The sequence below is a fragment of the Corvus brachyrhynchos genome, unplaced genomic scaffold (genome assembly GCF_000691975.1).
Source record: "Corvus brachyrhynchos isolate BGI_N302 unplaced genomic scaffold, ASM69197v1 scaffold162, whole genome shotgun sequence".
Classification (NCBI taxonomy): domain Eukaryota; kingdom Metazoa; phylum Chordata; class Aves; order Passeriformes; family Corvidae; genus Corvus; species Corvus brachyrhynchos.
Genome location: NW_008236696.1, coordinates 188280 through 206483, shown reverse-complemented (window position 1 = coordinate 206483; position 18204 = coordinate 188280). Strand labels below are relative to the sequence as shown.

Here is an 18204-nt window from a genome sequence, read left to right as displayed (position 1 = left end):
AATGTCTATTGTGTCCATTTATACAGTTCAACCATAAAACACACTCTGGGACAAAGAGAATTTGTTGTGATATCGTCGTGCTCGGGTCATGATTAGAGTGCTGTAGATCAGTTTAAATGAAAAGCCATAAATTTGAATTTTATCTCATTTTGTGGGGCTGGAGCTGAGCATTATCTAATCAGGTATTGGTTAGCTAAAGTACAAATCGAACAGGGGGTCACCGGACAAGGGGAAAGGTCGAGCTTTTTTGCAGTTTGTCACTGGGGTTTTAGTATTTGCCAGCAGCCCGAATATCTGAGGGGGTCGGGAGGCTGCTGCTCGGTGCTTGTTGGAAAAGGGAAAATTGACTGCTGCTTAATCAACAAAGAAAACAAGCTTTTAAGGGATGGCAGTAATTTTTTTCAAACAAAAGCAAGGGAACACAAATTTAGTGATTTCATCATGGTTCATGCCCTGCTATGAAAAACAACTGGGAGAGTATTTCAAAGCAAGCCTTTGAGTGGGTCGCCAAAGCACACGCACCTACCTTCGACCAGGGGAAGGCCAATATCCAAATTCAGGTCTCTTGCTGCTCTAGCAAACTCAAAGTCTCATTCATAAGAACAAATTCTTCACAGCTCTTTTGATCCTAAACTTTTATTTCTTTACTAGGAGGGCAAAACCAGGAGCAATAAACTCCAATAAATCAAACCTGTCACAGAAGTAAAAAAATAGTTTAGAGCTTTATAAAGCAGCATATAATCTGTTTATAGAGCAGAGTATATTTTCCTGTCATGCCAGTGAGGCTGAAAAACAACTCATATTTGGTAGAGTATGCTTGAGCTGATGCTATTACTTCTAAATGGAAATTAGGAGGCCATTTGGCTCTTTATTTATGTCTCCTCTAACATTTTTCATGTGATCCTTGGAGAAAACTGCAAAGCTTCCTAAAAATTGTTCTGGAGTGCAAGTTTCCCACTAGTTTGTAGGGACTGAATTAGCTGCAGTTTGAAGCTTTAATTCTGCACTCTTTTCCTGTCTTTTGGCACTTTTAAAAATTAAATTTATTTGAGATTCTGGGATCTAGGTGTACCATATATTGCTATGAAAATTAAATAATACCTTTAAAAAAAAAGTATAGACTTTTAGAGATGAAATCTAATATATATGCTCTCAAATCTGGGTTGTAGCACCTAAACCAATAGCTTGGTTTTCTTAGCATCCAAAAACTTCTACTGCAATCAGTGGGAGTTACTGACCAATTCCTATGTACAGATGTTAGCCCCTGCTTTTGGGTCCTCCGTTGGAAAAATCTATGCCAGAATGTTGAAAGCAGAATTTTTTGATTGTTGTTTGTTCTGTTTTTAATACAAACAGAACAAAAAGTCTTGTTTTCTAAATAACTTCATGTGGAATTCACACATCTTAAAACTTGAGTTAAGCTACTCTTAAAAAACAGTGACAGTGTTGAGGGAAATAACTCCCTCGTAGTCAGGAAAATCACTCTGGGAGACAGCAGCAGATAATGGGTTTTTTTGAGAAAGGAAAAATAGAAGGAACAAAGACTTCATCACTTGTGAATATTATTCTTTGGGATATGGAGTGTGTCCTAGTGTTAAATAAAAAACCTCTTGATTTTCTGCTGTTGTCTGACACTTTCACACTGCCACTGGTCTGTGACTTTTACAGACTAAATCTTGGCTTTTTCTTGAATTGTTTTCAACAGCATTAACGTGCAAAACAGCACCACACTCAGCCAGGTGGTTAGAAAGCAGGGAAGTATAATACAGATTCCTTGCCTATATTTTCTCCTTACATATGGATTTCAGCAGTATAGAGACTCCGGGGATTTTTGCAAAATTATTATTGAAGCAAAAGCAGAAACAAGGATGTGGGTTATTCTGTTATTTGGAATTAAAAAGGAATGATTTGTTTTATAGTGGGAGGTGGGACTGCTTTTTGATCAATACAAGACCAACCTAGTCTTGCAGAGAGCGTGTTCTCCCCCAGATCAACCGATCATCCACTGCTGGCAGCTGCAGGTGGGGGTGACATCCTTACCTTGTCTTCAGCACATAGGTGATGTTTTATCCCATTTGGAGCTCAGCTTTGCAAGGCATAGAGCACTCTGGCTGAGATCCAATAAAGCACTTAGGCACAAGCTTATCATCAACAGGATTACCCAGGTGTTTGAGTTAAGCACGTGCTTAGCTGCCGTGTTAAGCTCTCTGTAAGGGACACGGTGTTCGGTGCACACGGGATGCAGTTCATGCCGAACGTCTTGCCTGGGGTGAGTGTGCATGAGGGTGCTTGAGATGGCCCCTCCAGAGCTGTGTACAAAAAGGACATTGCTGCAAGGGTTACCAGTCTGAATTCTGTTGTTTGCATCTGGGTCTTGTGGTGAGGCTGTGCCCGAGCAGAGCAGCAATAGGAGACCTGTGGCAATGCAGGCAGATGCTGCTTCATGAGCAGAGCATTGCCTTCAGAGTGGATGTCAGCACCATACCCCAGCCAGCTCCCTGGGCTTATCACCAGCTTTCTGCCTGCCTGGAGAACACAGGGTTTATAATTGCAAATGAGCAAATATTAGGTCCTTGAATAGCAAGATATGAGCAGGTGGACTTGTCATTCCGTTTGAATTAAATGTATTGACAGAAAAGGGGATCTGTTGGTCCTTTGGGTTGTTTCTTGTGGATGGAAGAGGGTGAGGACAAGAGGGATCATTCAGTGTTGGTCTGTGTTGTCTTTCTTTACTATTCCCTACTTCCACTCTTCAATTCCTCTAATTCTTTGATTGATATGATTAAGCAGTCTTGCATGGGGTTGGTGGGATGTGATGCTTTGGTCTTTTGGATAAAGACCACAACCTTCTCTTGGTCAGGCAAAGCTGCTGCATGCTTGAAGGGGAGCACAAGATCTGCAAAGCTCCCTCCTGGGCCGGCCAGGGAAGCTGCTCTCAGAAAACCTTCAGATCAATATCACACAAGGGACCTGAGGGGCTGCAGTGGGTGCTGGAAGGGAGGTGCCACTCACCTGACCCCAGAGACAGCTCTGGCACTGTGGCTGTGCTCATGGGACTGGTGAGTCTCTGAGCCAACCCAAGATCAACGTGGCAACAGCATCCAGGAGGAGGTTTTTAGCCAGTGCAGGAGGCTGAGCAGCTGTTGTCATGGCACAGCTGTAAAATCTCACAAAACCTTTTGTCTCAATGAAACCTGGAATGGTTTGTGTAGAATTGACTATTTCTCCACCCACAGTGGATGCTCCACCATGTCCTTGACCTTGACGGCAGGAAATTGCACATTCCATGGCATGGTCTAAAGCCACAGAAACCTCTCTGTAGGTCTGTGTGTGTATTGCCCACAAAGCCACTGAGGTTTTAATTTAATCAGGAGGAGCATTAACTCCTGAGGGAAGCAGAGTGAAACCATAAGGGTCAAGTGGACTCAGAAGTAGGAAGGGGAGAAGGAAGTTTTGTTACCTTCTTTGGAGCAGAACCAAGAGGATGTTTCAGGAATTTGTAGTTCTCTTCAGAACAAAGAGATTTTTATTTATTTAAACACCACCAAGGTAAGTTTTGAGTTCAGTAACATTTTGTCCAAGCAGGTAAGAGCATTAAATTAATAGAGACAAAAGCTGCCGCTGGACTAGATTTGAGATTATCAAATTACAAAGAAAAATAAATGAGATATGCCAGACTTCCTTTTAGAAGACAAAACTGGTAAATTGAATTTAGCCATTAAGAAAGACAACATCAGAAAGAAAAATAAAAAATATTAAACTGAAGAGAATAATAATTGCATCTAATAGAACTGACAAACAATCATATTTCTTCCCATTAAATAAATATGTTATAAAAAATTTATTATGAAATGCCACATTATGCAAGCCAGGATTCAAAGATGAGTTCTTTGCATTAAGTACAGTAGATGCCATTAAGGAAAACAGTCAATATGTCACTAAGCCACGGCCTGTAAAATTAAATTGATTTGGTAAATGTAAGTAAGATAGATCTGTTTGCTTTCATCATCAATTTTGAGAGGGTGAACAGGTGATGTCACCAACCTGGGAGCGATAAAGATGCAGGACCATCTGGAAAGCTTTGTGATGGATGGGCAACTGCTTTTGGATAGTGACAGTGCTGTGGTACTTTGTCACTTGGGATGCAGTACTTAATAACTTTTCAATACCATCATAATAAATTTCACTGCCTTATTAATATAGAAATGGTGAGTTATTACTGTGATGGCTATTGTAAATAACAAGAGATGCAGCTGTCAGAAGCTGATTGTTTGGGCATGTTTCTTTAAGCAACACAGTTGACTTGGGATAATCAGTGTATGTCTGTATCAGCAGAGTTTATTGCTCTTGTCAAAAGAAAAAGCGGCATTATTCAAAAATTATATGAAGTCCATAATAAACAAGTTTAATATATTATCAGACTTTTCCTATAAGTTTCCTAACATGGAACAATAAATCACTTTTAATAATGCCTTTCTGTGTACAATAATATCCTTATGCTGTAATAATGTCCTTTCCTAACTATTCACCAAACAGAACTTCTGAAAAAACATAAAGGCATCTCACACTCATCAGAACACTTACAAAATTAAATCTCTCTATTTCATTAAAAGGCTTCTTCTGATATAAAGCTGATGGGCTCTAGCTGTGTCTTTCTTTTTTCTGTTTTAATTGAACAGATGTAGTTAAAAGTAATCTACAACAAAGAAATACAGACAAAATTATAACCATGTGTCCCTAAACACTGGCAGGAAAGAGCATCTGTGGGTGTTTTATGAAAGCCCAGCACTGCTCCGTGACATTGCTGCTAATGTCATCGGGCTGAGGACTGGAGAGAAACAAAATGCATAGATAGCTGTTAGCAGAAGATGAATTACCAGATCAATCATTTAGCACCATTCAGAGTATTACACCATTGTTCCCTGGGAAGATAATTAAATCAATGATGTCTTTCTTATTTGTGTAAAGAGCCACGAACTTGTAAAGAATATCCAAACCTCCTCAAACATATTATTGCTGGATTTTTTTTTTTTTTGTCTAAAACCCTACTGACTTTGCCTTTCAGGCTCTAGCTTTGTCCCTCTTTTCAATTAAATGTCTCTCCACCATTTCTATGACTGCTGAAAAGAGAGCCAGCAGTCTATTAACAGGCAATAAAGTTCAGGAAGCCTAAGACTAGTTTCTTGGGTCAGAGGTGAAAATTGCATACTAAATGAAACAAAGGTGTGTCTTGATGGCTCAACAAGCACTGGAGAGACGAGCATACATGTGGGCAGGAGAAGATGGTCCTCATTAAACAGAAGCAAATGAACACAGGATTTGGGGTATGGCAAGATGCTTATTAACCCAGCTGAATGCATGCACTTCAGAGGACACAGCATTGAGGTTTGATGTTTAACAATAGCATTGCAGTCTGGGCACTTGGTCTAATAAAGACATCACAAAATTTGAGCAACCGAAGAGAAGCCCAAATTTTGTTTGCTAGAACCTGCAGCTCAGGATGTGTTCGTCAGGCACATACAGAAGTATACTTATTTGGAAGCAAAAAAAGAAAGCAGTAATTGGCTAATAGGGTATTCCTACCCCAGAGAGCATTAATATGGAGCTTTATTGTTGTGACAGCCCTCATGTTTCCTGGCTGAATGGTAGGTGGCACACACGGGAGTGAGGACAGAGGTTGTCATAATCCAGCCTGACTTTATGTGATTGCACAAACTTTGGCGCATACAATACTCATTAGTTCAGGAAAGAAATACAAATGTTAAGTGGCCCTTCCTTTTAAAGCATAGACCTCGTGTTTAGTGTGGAAAGACGTAAAAGAGCCCACAAAAAGCATAACATTTCATCAGGTGAAGCCTATGGCGTAAAGGGCTCTGGTGTATAGTGGGTTTCCCAAAGTGTTGTTCTTAGTCTTAACTTGACGAAGTGTATTGGCAGCACACACAGAGTGGGCTGGGCTGGAAGCTCGGCGTGGAGCTGCTCAGGATTTCCAAAAGGAACCTTCCTATCTTCTTGAAATGGCCTCATGTGGCTGATGGGCTTTCCACGAGTGTAGCTATTTGCTACACGGGTGTTTTACTAAAAAATAAATCTGAGTATTAATGTTTTTTAAGAGATTTGTGGTCACAGTATTTCAAAACCATGGTAGTAATGTTGATTTTGTGCAAAAAAAATGTGAAACTCTCCTGGAGGGGAAAATGGAAGTTTGGGGATGGGAAAGCTTCAGCATCACTGCATTTACAGAAAATATCCTGTAAAGGTGAATTATAAGTACTGATATAGTGTTAACCTTCAAATAAGGCAAAATTTGCTTGCAAACACAGAAAAAGTGATTTTTCTTTCTAGTCTTAACTTGGCACCCACTTGTTTGGAATATCGACATGTGTAGGCAGCCAAATGAGCAGTTAGCAAGGAGGAGAGAAAACGATTTTTCAGTCTTTCTTTAATGCTAAACCCAGAAATGACCCCACCAAACCCTCTGTACCTGCAGAGCAAAATGCTGTTGATGGCTGGGCTGAGCAGTGATGTGTTCAGTGCCTTGCCTTTGAAACACACCTCCTCTCTCGCACAGAGAGCAGTATTTTGCCATTTCCCCCCTAGTTCAGATGATGTGAAGGAGGCCTTTTTTATTATTTGTTTGTAGATCTCTGGTCTCAAATTGCATTTTTGTCTACCTGCTGACCCTGGGCTGTGCCCTTCTCTTTAATTCCTTCATCCCTGTTCTCCTTCTCTCATAACTTGTGCTGCTGTTCTCCATGTTGTTCCAAAACCTTGGAGTCAGCTGGAATCCTTGTTCAGCCTTGTGAAAAACTGCCTTTTTCCTGGCTTCTTCCATTTTTTTGTGAGACCCATCTCTCTCTGCCCTTTATATCTGGCCCTCATCTTCCTCAGTTTATTTTTCAGTGGGGCAGTGCCATAATGGCATCCAGCACTGGCTGTGCATGTGGTTTGCTGACCAGGCTCTGTCTGCCTTTTAGTGCCTGAGCATATTTTAGTTTTCTACCATATCTTTTCCTTTCTTAGCTCTCCTCATGTCAAAATCTCAGTGTTCCTCAGTTCTTTTAGTATTGGGACTTTACTTTTGCTGTGGACACAGTCTGCTCATTCCTTCCCACAAACTCTTCCCTCTGCTTGAAAGACCACCAGTCCCACTCTTGGCAAAGCAGCTCAATCCCTACCAGTATGGACCCTCGCTATTCCCTTTTGGAAGCTGATTTTCTCAAGTCACCTCACCAATTCGATGGCTGGCATTGTTGCAAAAAAGGCAACATCTTAACTTCCCTCATTAAAGCCATTTTCCCTCACACTAATGCAAACAGGGATGAATAAAACATGTTTCAGGCAGATTTCACAATAGTTTAAATAATTATTAGAAGATTATGGCTTTAACAGAAGTTTCTGTGTGTAAAGAAACCCTCGTGGTAGGTATTTAGCTCAGGGAGAGTGACTTGTTTGGCATTTTCATTCAAATACTTTTGTGCTTCTCTGGTATTTTTAAGACTGGACTATCTGATCCCACCACCCATGACAACAATGCAGAAGTAGAAAACGAAAATTCTGGTTTTCAGCCCCAGCATTCCTGAATAAAATTTAGCTGATTGCAACAGTATCATTTTGGGTGTGATTTTTAGTGGGTTTGAGCTTGAATGGGTTTAGAATAGGTGCTTGAGCAGCTTTTGTCCCCATGCTAATGCCCCTGCAGCAGTGGGAGTCAGGAGGAGTGAAATGATGACCTGAAATAGCAGATGGCTCCAAACAGAGTTGGATTAATGTGAAATGGGGCCCTGGTCCCGTCCAGCCAGGAAAGCTTCAGTCAGCCTGGAGGCTCCCGTGCCCCATCCCACCCAACATCCCCACAATCAAATCCAACACCACCGAGCCCCTGGTCCTTCTGCAGCACAGAAATCCCCCAAATGGTCTCCAGCAGCCCTGACAGCACCATGAGCCCTGTGCCATGCTGAACACAAAGCAACAGAGGGATTAAACCCCAATTTGCCCGTATTTTGATGGGCTTTGTAGAATTTTTTATATGTAACTTATACATTTGATGTGTTTGGAAAGGCTCAGTAGTACTGTTCCTCCTCCTGTGATATTGCCAGGCTTGCTCTGTAATGCTGAAGAAGAAAAAAAAAACGGCCTTAGTGTTGGGAATTATAAATAATTTGATGCAACAGGTTTAAGTTACCATTTTTGTGGTGAAAAGAAAAGCTTAGCATGATCCAGATTTTCCTTGGTTTCCTCCCATTCTGCTGAGAAGCAGAGGTATTCACATTTCTTTGTCTAACAGTTTTATAATGTCTTAAGAGATTAACAGTGAGCATGAATGAGGGGCTGAGGATTAGACGACAAAAAGCCCGAGCCGTCCACTACCTTGTTTGCACATTTTACATTTTTCAGCATTGCCGAGCGAGTATAGAAACTAAGGAAAGATAATAAGGACCAGAGTCCCAAAAGTGTTTAGTGATTCAAAAAAATTCAGATGCCATGTCAGAACTGACAGAATGATGGAGCATTATGTGGCAGGACCCACTTTTTTGTCTTAGGGTAAGCTCTCGCCCTGAGTGAATGCAGATGTTATCGCAGGATCCCAGACAGACAGTCAGTGAAATGTGACAAGCTGTCAGCAAAGTTACACTACGTTGAGTTTGCTAAAATATCCCAAAGCTTTATATATGGCCTTTTTTTTATTATTATTATTTTATATATATATATATATATACATATAAAACTGTTAGCTCAATCAGTTGGGAGGTTAAAAAAAAAGAAAAAGGATGAAAAAAGAAATGGTTACAGTAATCTTTCCAGTCGGGAATCCTTTGAATGGTTCAGACGTGGCTGTAAAATTTTTTTGAGTAGGGGGAAAATGATTATCTGAAGTATTTGGAAGGTTACATTGGCATCAGTGAGATTTGTGAAGGCAAAGCGCAGGGTAAGGCTGTTAACCACATGTCATACTGTGTCAGTCATTCCCCGAATGATTTGGGTATTTACCCCTGTGAAATGCTTAGTCAAATCAGTAATAGCAGCCAGCAGAAGTAAACCTTACCCGTGCTCAGCTTGGTTTTCTCTTTAGCAGGGTATCAGCTTCAAAACGGGGGAGTTATAAGCAATTATAATTCCTTTACTGTTTTTTTTTTTTAACCTCAAAATTAGACGCAAACAAGCTGGTAAAATTGCAAACTGAATAGTAAAAAGGATGTCAAGTGAACTGATTAAAACATGCTCCAAAAATAAAAATATATGTCAGGGCAAATCAATGCAAATGATCTGAATTCAGATGCTCTGAAGTCATAATGAGGCTCAGAAAATGACTTTTGTTTTGAATTTTGGGCCTTTGAGAGATATTTAATTTGTAAATATTGTAACAAGATATAAGCTTTTAAAATTTTGTGTAGAAAAAGAAGGGCCCCGTTCTCCATAATCCAAAATATTTAACTTTCAAGGAATGTGCAGGGAAGTGATGTGCTTGCCGTTTTCTTCTTTTAATACTTCATTATGTAGAAAATAAAAATATAATCTGGGAAAGTCAAATATTTTTACACATGCAACTGATTTTCACTGTTGAATTAGGACTGACTCAGATTCAAGCTTTTACATAATTAGAGGACAGGGAGCCTAAAATACTGATGTTTTCAATTTATTTCACAGCTTTATTTTAAAGGTATATTTCCTCATACAGGCAAGTAGATTTTGATTTGAAAATACTAAAGTAAATTGCATATCTCTTTTGTAAGTAATTATATATATCACTCAGAGAAACCCCTTAATAGTCTCTATTCTTGTCTTATTACTGTTAACTTAAGCCTAAATTTAATGAGAAGGCTGTTTATAGTGGCACAAACTAATATATTTGCTAGAATAGGAGTTGCAGTACGTTTGTTCTCCTGGAAGTAGGGCAGAATAATGCGTGTGATTTATAATCAATTTAGGTCTGCTTTGGAATAAGATGATCTTACATTATTTGTTTCCATACAGCAAAAATATTAATTTACTTCTAGAGGCAGGGGAGGAAGGGAAACGTAGGCAGCCACAATTTAGTGCAATTTGTGTTACAACAAAATATATTACCAGCCAACACAACAACCTTCCAGACTGGGAAAAATGGGATGCAAAGACACTTAGGAGATAACATCTCCCATAGTGTTTTTGCAAAAAAACCCCCAACAAACCCTCGAAGTAAACAATCCAACTAAATTATGCATATGGAGGAAATGATTGAGAATATGTTTAGCTGGTAATCGCACTCATGCCGAAGTTTTAAATTTCATCTGTCTGCTCAGATCTATTGTGATCCATTAAGTGGCTTCCTTTTTTTCCGACAAATTGAATGCTGCAACTGCAAGGAGCTCTTTTGTTCTTTTAATTCAGTCAGCATGGAAATGATTTTCTCATTTCAGGCCCTTTTCTGTCCTCTCTTCATTGTGTCAATAAAATAGAGTTGTGCAGAGCTGCTCTAATCAGCTTAGAGTGCTAATTCATTGCACTGGGATGCTATCTGGGTCCGGCTACAGGTGGGCACTATAAGGGGTCAGTCTCCAGGGGAGTCTAATTGTGTCTCTCTTGGGTCTTGTTTGTGGAATAACTCAAATCTCAAACCCTGGCTTAAGAAAGGAAGGGAAAATGCACAAACAGCGGCATGCAGGGGCACAAACCGTCTCTAGATCCACCACTCGGTCTCAAAGTTTTTTCTGTTTTGACACTGAGGAAGGGAATGCTTTAGTACAGAGGAAAAAAGATTGATAAAAAACTTTGTAGATCAAATATAAATTTATGAAGGAATGTGGTCATTTTGAGATACAGGTGTGCAAGAGGGAAAGGAATGCTTTGGTGCTGGCGAGGGGTTTTGGGGGAGCCTTGCCTCTAAATTTTTGAGGCTTTCAAAAGGCTAACTAAAACCTAGAAAATATTGAAATTACAAATCCCCTCTGCATGTGCCAGTGGTGGTCTTGAGCAAGCCTTTTGCCAGGTATAAGGGCATGTGGATTGTGAGGGATTCTGCCCAGCCCTGAGGAGCCCAGGGAATCCTCAGGCAAGCAAGGCAGGGACCCTGGGTGCCCCAGTCCCACTTCAGTGCCTGGTCCCCATGGCAGCCCTGTCCTCCCAGTGTGGAGGGGCTGTGCTAGCAGCAGGAGGTGATGCTTTCTGCTGGAGACTTCGTGTCTTATGTTGGGTTATGTCAGAGAACAGATTGGGAATGACCAAGAGAGGAGCAGTGCAAGGGGAAGGGAAACCTCACATTTGTCTTCTGCCCCAATATCACGCAGTTTGGCCTCAGAACTGTCCCTGACACACGACAAGCAGGCTACAGGCTTTGCTGATTTGGTTTTGGTTTTTTTACTAGATGTATTTCTGTTTACTGCTAACCACAAAAAAAATCTGAGAAGAGACACTGAAGGGGAAAAGGAGAGGGAATGCCCAGTGAATCTCCTGTTTCTTGCCACCTTGTCCCAGGATGGGGGTGCAGGAGCATCTGCCCTGGGCTGTGTCCTTGGCTCTGCCAGTTCTGCATCTCTAGGACAGCCCTGGCACCTCTTTCATCAAGTACTGATCAGAAACTGCCCAAATTTCCCAGACAGACATGCTAGATGCTGCCAAATATCTTCCTGAAGCAAGGCCAGCAACCCCAGCACAGCTCTGCTCCCAGCGGTTGCTATGCAAGCCTACAGAGATGTACATAGATGAGTTATAGGTCTCCTACCAAAAAATTTCTCAGTGTCTTAAGGATGGCAGAGCAGCCCTGGCACATCCCCTGGCTGGGGAGGAAGGGCATGGCTCATGGCAGAGCAGCCAGTGACTCTGCAGAAAGAAAAATGCAGTAAAAGTGCTAAAGAAAACTGAACAAATCATAAATTTCCTTAATAGTGCAGCAAGAGGTGAAAAGCTGTTTATTTGGACAGCATTTTGCTTTTAAATTAGCATGAAGATTTTCCCACAGAATGCATTTCCCTTGCCCATAATTGTTCATTCGAAAAAAAAAAATGGGCACTTCTTGGAATTACTTAAAAAATCTCAGTTCTGAAAAAAAATATTGGGTTCCTCCCAGACCCTTTTTCTCCTCTGTGTGGCTGAGGTTCTCCGTGGTTTGTGTGGGGGAAAAGTGGGCAGGTCATGGCTGTGGCACATGGCCCTGGGGCAAGAGCAGGTCCTCTCCTGGAGCACAGCGGGTTTGAGGAACGGGGATGTGAAAAAGTCTCCCAAAAGCTGGTGCTTTTCCTACAGAGAAGCAGTGCTGGCTCAGAAATACAAAATGAGCTCTGCAGGGCATCAAAGCCTCATCCTTGGCTACTTCCATGACTGCAGTCCTCCTTCACTCCTAACTCAGCCTGAGTTTGGGCAGGACTGTTCCCCACCGGTGGATTTCCTATGGGAGATGTTGATCTATTGTGGTTTTGTGGCAGAGCCGCCACCGTGAAAATTAATTAACATACCTGAAGACACCCCTGAGCAGGAAATCATAGTGCTGCTCTGTGATTCAGGGGTGAATAGGATCTCTCTATTATCAAAAACTCCATCAGGGAAGAGGAAATTAAGTTCCTAATTAGACAGTGTCCAAAGGAAGAAGTGAGGCATTGAAGAGATGAAGAAAATTGAGAGGTAGCTGATGCCCGTATCAGGCTAATGATAGAAAAGGAAATAGTAGAGCTTGAAAGGTCGCTGACCTTATTAGGCTTGGAGAAAAGTAGTAGATCTTCAAAAGCTTTCACCTATGATAGGTTGACAATGTGTGAAGTTCTCAAGATGGTCAGAGAGGAAAGACAGCTCAGAAAGAGCATGGGAACAAATTAGGTAGATTACAGTGAACTGCAGAGATACAGCATGAAAAGCATATTTGGAAAAGAGAGGAATTCAAAGGAGAAACAGCCAGAAATGTTTCATTTCTTGGTGAGATCTATTTTCACTATGAGTACAGGATTTTCTTTCCCACTTAGTAGTTTTATTTTTTTTACCATCAATTAAACTCAGTAATGATCCCTCACTGGGTTTAACATTTCCCTAATAAAGTCTTTGCTTTCTGCTAAACTGAAATATTTCAGTGGTAGCCAACTCTGAATATTAACTTCAGTGAGATGAAGATAGTGTGTTGCTAATAATAACTTCAGCATTAGTTTTTGAATATAAGAACACTTAGTGAAAGTATTTTAGATCCCTTAGTGGCAAGAGACTTTTACCTTGGTATACCAAACCTGGCCAGCTGCAAGAATTTTAAAGGCTGTTACAGGCTATTTTCTCAGTAGGTAAAAACTCCCTGGCTCTTTAAATGAGATATTACAAGAAACAAGTCTATAGCAAGTCAAATGAAATGCCCCTAAAACCTGCCTCCTCCCAGCCTCTCTTCCTGCAGCAGTTTCGTGCTGTCCGTAGGTGATTTCTCGGAGCCAGCAAGGCCTGATTAAAATCCTCCCTGCTGGTTCATGTACAAACATGGCTTTGAGTTTAGAGGTAAAGTTGCTTCTCTGTCTTTCTGGTAAATGCTTAAGTTTTCTTGTTCTGACCGTTGGTATGAAAGGGGGAGAAGGAATGCAAAGAAGAGGAAATTAAAAATACAGCACTGCACATTTTTCATGCAACAGGACCAGTCCATTTACAATGTAACATAACAGCAGTTTTTCAATCAAAATAAATGAGGACAAATTCTCTGCTGGTAAAAGTAGATGTAGCACCATGACTTTCCCTTAACGTAAGCAGAGCACGATCCACTCCAACATAATAAACTCAATGTAAAGACAGAGCATGAAAAAACCTGAATTTTTTCTTTTGCTGGGAGCAAATTTAATGGCTTTTTTTTTTAAAGCTGTGTGAATAACAGGGCTGTTTTTAAGTAAACACCTTGTATTATGAAATTAAACCCCCCCTTGCAGACAAATGCTACCATGTGGCATTTGACAACTAAGACAAAGATGCTTCCTGAATTTAAAGCTAACACTTTTATCATCAGAAGGAAAAACAGACTTGAGTGCACTTCCTATCTTTTTCTGGAGTTTGTGGTCCCTTCCTGAAGCAGAACCACCTTGAAGGACTGCAGCCTGGAGGCCAGAAGTGTTGCTGTACCCGTGGCCAGGAGCACAGCACGTACCTGCTTCCCTTGGAGGGCTCTGTGGAACAGATTCCGGGTGCTCAAGATCCCGGAGATGGGGAAGGGCTGCCATCCCTGATTAGGTGTGGTTTGTAATGGTATCGTCCTGTTTTCACTCACCACGGTAGAACATTTCTACCGGGCTAACAAGGCATGGGGTAATGAGAAACATGCCAAGTTTAAGGGAAAGAAGAGTCGAACCTTCGTACAGGAAACAAATGTGATCAATTACCCCAAGTGCAGAGCTCACAGATACCTTATCTTAAGACTCCTTAAAATAAGAACTTGATTGTTTCCAAATGTGTCTAAGAAGTTAGTGATAGAAGCACATTAATGCGAGAGACACGGGAAATTTTATTACCTCCAAAAATTGTCATTATTACTTGCGTCTAAAGATATGGAGGAATCAACACAACTGTCTAACACAAGATCGTGGCAATAAATCCACAACTCCCTGGGCATGTGCAGGCTGTATGTAGAAGCAGATTTTCAGCACTATATTATTGCAGTCATTAAGCCATATTTCAAAATCTACCAGTATTTATCACAACATGAAAACCCTCTTTTGTAGTTTCCTTTTTGGTTTGGTTTGGTTTTGTTGGCATCGGACTTGCTTCTTTTCTTCAAATATATTAAAGAAGTTTTGCTGGTTGACTACTCTCTTTGTAGGTGCTACACCATCTGTAGAAAGCTACTGAGCTTGGGCTGATACTGGAGATCATTAGCTGAAATATCTGACAAACAGGGTGTTTTCTAAAGATGCATTAGGAGCAGGGAGAAATGTGCAATGGCCAGCTCATACTGAGGTATGAGCTTTGACCTGAAGATATGTGACTCTCTCCAACGTTTATTTTTTAAATCTGGAATGCTTAAGACAGGAATATATTGTTTTTCATGGAAGTGCTACTGTAGGTAGGGACATCACCCATGGATGAATTAAGAGGAGAAGGGAAGCCACTGCAGAAAATCTAACGTGCTCTTCCCATGCTTGCAATTCCCTTTGGCATCAGCAGGAGTTGTGTGCAAGATCTGATGAAGTATATGACCTAAAAATCACAATTCTGTTAGAGTAACTCTCTGAGATGAACATGATACCTTGTGTGGGTGCATTTACACAGGCTGAGACCTCGTCTCCAGAGCAAGGCAGTTTTGCCAGTGGTTTTAACAGGAGTAACACCAGCCTCTTGCATTTCTACCCACAATGGTATTCCTCAGGAAAGCAGTTTAAAAGCTGGGCTCTCAGGACTGATGCACCAGTAGAAAAAATCAAACTACAGTGTTAGTGGGTTTTGTCAGTAAGGAGTCCAGATTGGATTTCAAAGGTGTCTGTTCTCTTATACATCCACACCTGATCCACCTTTGCATAACGTGTACTGAAATGAGGGCTGGAACATTTAAGTTGTGCTAGACATCTCTTGACATAGGTGTTGCTGTGTGAAGGGTGTTATTGCATCATTCAGCAGGGGCTTGTTTCCTTTAAAACCTGTTTGCCTCTCTCCTGGCATCATCTTTAGCATGGTATTCTGTTTGGTGTTGTTGTTTCATGTTGACATGAAAAAGTAAGCTGTTTTAACATTCATGCACATTTGCTAATTCCAAAAGAATGAAGTGTTCATCACAAAGAGTTGTTTAGATGCAGCTAAACCCTTCAGACATGCTTATTACAGTGATGCATGTTACAGGTGGGCATTTCTGGGGACAGCACTAAAATGTTTAAAAAAGAAGTTTCAGGCATTCGCCTGGAATTATATTCAATACCAACCTGTTATAGTTTATTAAAGTTCTGCACTTTAGCCTGGAGACATTTGCCAGTACCAAAGTAATGGCTGCTTTAACATCCGTGTACAAAAGTGGAATTTAAGAGATTAACTTGCATTTGACCTACTTCAGCTCTCCTGGTAATGAGGGATGCAGAGGCACAGAATTAATTTCTCTCAATTTGTGGCTCTCAGGGGTGCTGCTAAGTTTGAGAGTGCTTGAATTTTAAGAGTCTCCTGGTGTGTTGAGAAGGTTTTGTTACTGCACAGAGTTCTGTTAGCGGCAGGGACTGAAGTGCTAGTTTTATCTATCTGATTAATAGCCTGATGGAGTTCTAGTGTATCTTTGAAAGAAAAAACCATATTTTCTCTCCCACTTGAAGGGCATTTTTTCTTACATACCCTGATTCTCTTTCACCTCCCAGTAACAGCTCGAAACAGCCAATGGACTGAGAAATGTCTGCTGGGCCTAACTTTGTCTGCAGCTCTCACACCAGACTTGTCTCACCTTTCCAATAATCTGAGTTTTAGTCAAGATCTGTTGAACCTGTGCTGTGTGTGATATTAATAGGCTGCTTCTAGCAGGATGTACAACTCTGGGTGATATTATTCGGACTGATGTGATTTTAAAAGTCAGCAAATGACTGTGCAATTATTACTCCAGTGCTGCATCTTTACCTCAGCATTAATGCACCCGAAGAGATTTTTGGCGAAGCAATTTATACTCTCGTGAAATTGGCTGTAACTACTGAATGTACAATGTGTCCTTTTCTCCCCGAGTTTGAAAGGTCTGGCTTAGTTCCTTATCAATACACTTCATCCCTCCTCTTCCTCTTCAAATAAGTTCTGTTCAGTGGAAGCTTTCTTTGTGCAGGATCTATTCCGACAGGATGTGATTTATTCCAAGCTCACTGCAGTTTATCAAGGAAATAAACAGACAAAGCAATAAGATGGGTAGGTACCAACCTGTATCAAATATACTTTTGGTATAGGATGATAAAGATAAAAGATTTCTAAAGCTTTTAAAATAATTTTTTATTGATTTATCACATGGGTATGGTGGTATTGAGAGTTTATCTTTCCTAGAAATTTTTAAATAAAGGCTACTTCTGCTTCTCTGAGATCTCCAATAAAATTATAGCACAGGGGAGTCTGGAGAGAGAAATTAATGGGAAAATTTACCAATAAGCACAATATTAGGCACCTTCCACTTAACAGCAAAAATCTATATTATTAACTCTGGTGAAAGAAAACATAAATGTTTGTGTCTCATAACATATGTAAGGGAACCAACAGATGTGCCAGAACCCATATCAACATGTGCAATGCCCTTCTCCTGGAATGCAGTTGTATTGTGTAACATGACCCTATCAATTTAATAGAGACTAATTGTCCTCAGCTCCTTTTGTGGAAGTTCACAAAGCCTTTGCCAGGTTTCGGTGTCAGATCCTCCTCCCCAAAACCTGTGAAACACAGCTTCCCTTTGGGGCTGTGATCTGTCAACAAACTGGTTCTAGTGGCTTTTTTTCAGCAAGCCTGGCCTGAGCAGTGCTTCTCCCTTAAGGAAAGGGCTGATATTTTTATTTCCAGGCTTAGAAATTCAACATTGCTGAATTCAAGAGGTTTTATACGGAGAGCTCTTCTGCAGGGCTTCCTGTACTGGGAGGCACACAGACATACCTTGATGCAGTTGCTTTTGATGTGTGTTTTCAGAAAGTCATGAAGGAGTTTCTTGGCTTTTCAAGAGGCAAAAAAATTTGACCATTTTGATGCTTTACTTTTAAAACATAAACTAGTGTTTCTGGGATGAGTTTTTAAAACAAGTGTCAAGACTGCCTATTTCAGCTCTGCAGAAGCATACCTTGCTATGACGTGCTTTCTTGATTTTGTGGAAATTTTTAAAGATTATGTATTAAAGTTTTGTAAAAAAAAAAAACCCTTGAAATTTTTTTATTTTAAATGTGTCTTACTCTTCTTTCATCTGGTGGAAAGCTTTAGTCATTGCCATGCATGCAACAAGGCCAGTGCCCAACCCACTGTACAGAGTTAATGTCCTGCAATTTTTCCCTGCTCCTGAGAGTCGGAGGGAGTTTCCAGCTCCACTTTTCCTAGCAGCTGCCAACGTTGTCAGCACTGATCTGTCAGAAAGGATTTTTCCTGGCAAAACTTTGAAGCTCCTTTCTGACATCCCCAACAAACTAATTGTTGTCTCCTGCTTCTGAGAGCCCTCTGAAGTCCCAACGAGTTAGTGTCTTCTCAAGAGATGAGAAAGGGGACTCACAAAATCAATTTATCAGGCTATTACGCATTGTCATCAGCCAAAACAAAAACCTGCTAAAGACAGGAGAAAAAGAAGGAGAAATGGGTCTCTGA

At 40.7% G+C, this 18204-nt stretch overlaps 1 protein-coding gene across 7 annotated transcripts in view; it reads left to right on the top strand.

The window, feature by feature from the left end:
* MECOM (MDS1 and EVI1 complex locus) overlaps window positions 1-18204 on the top strand; it is a 182312-nt gene that overhangs the window by 3688 nt on the left and 160420 nt on the right. The window lies entirely within an intron of this gene.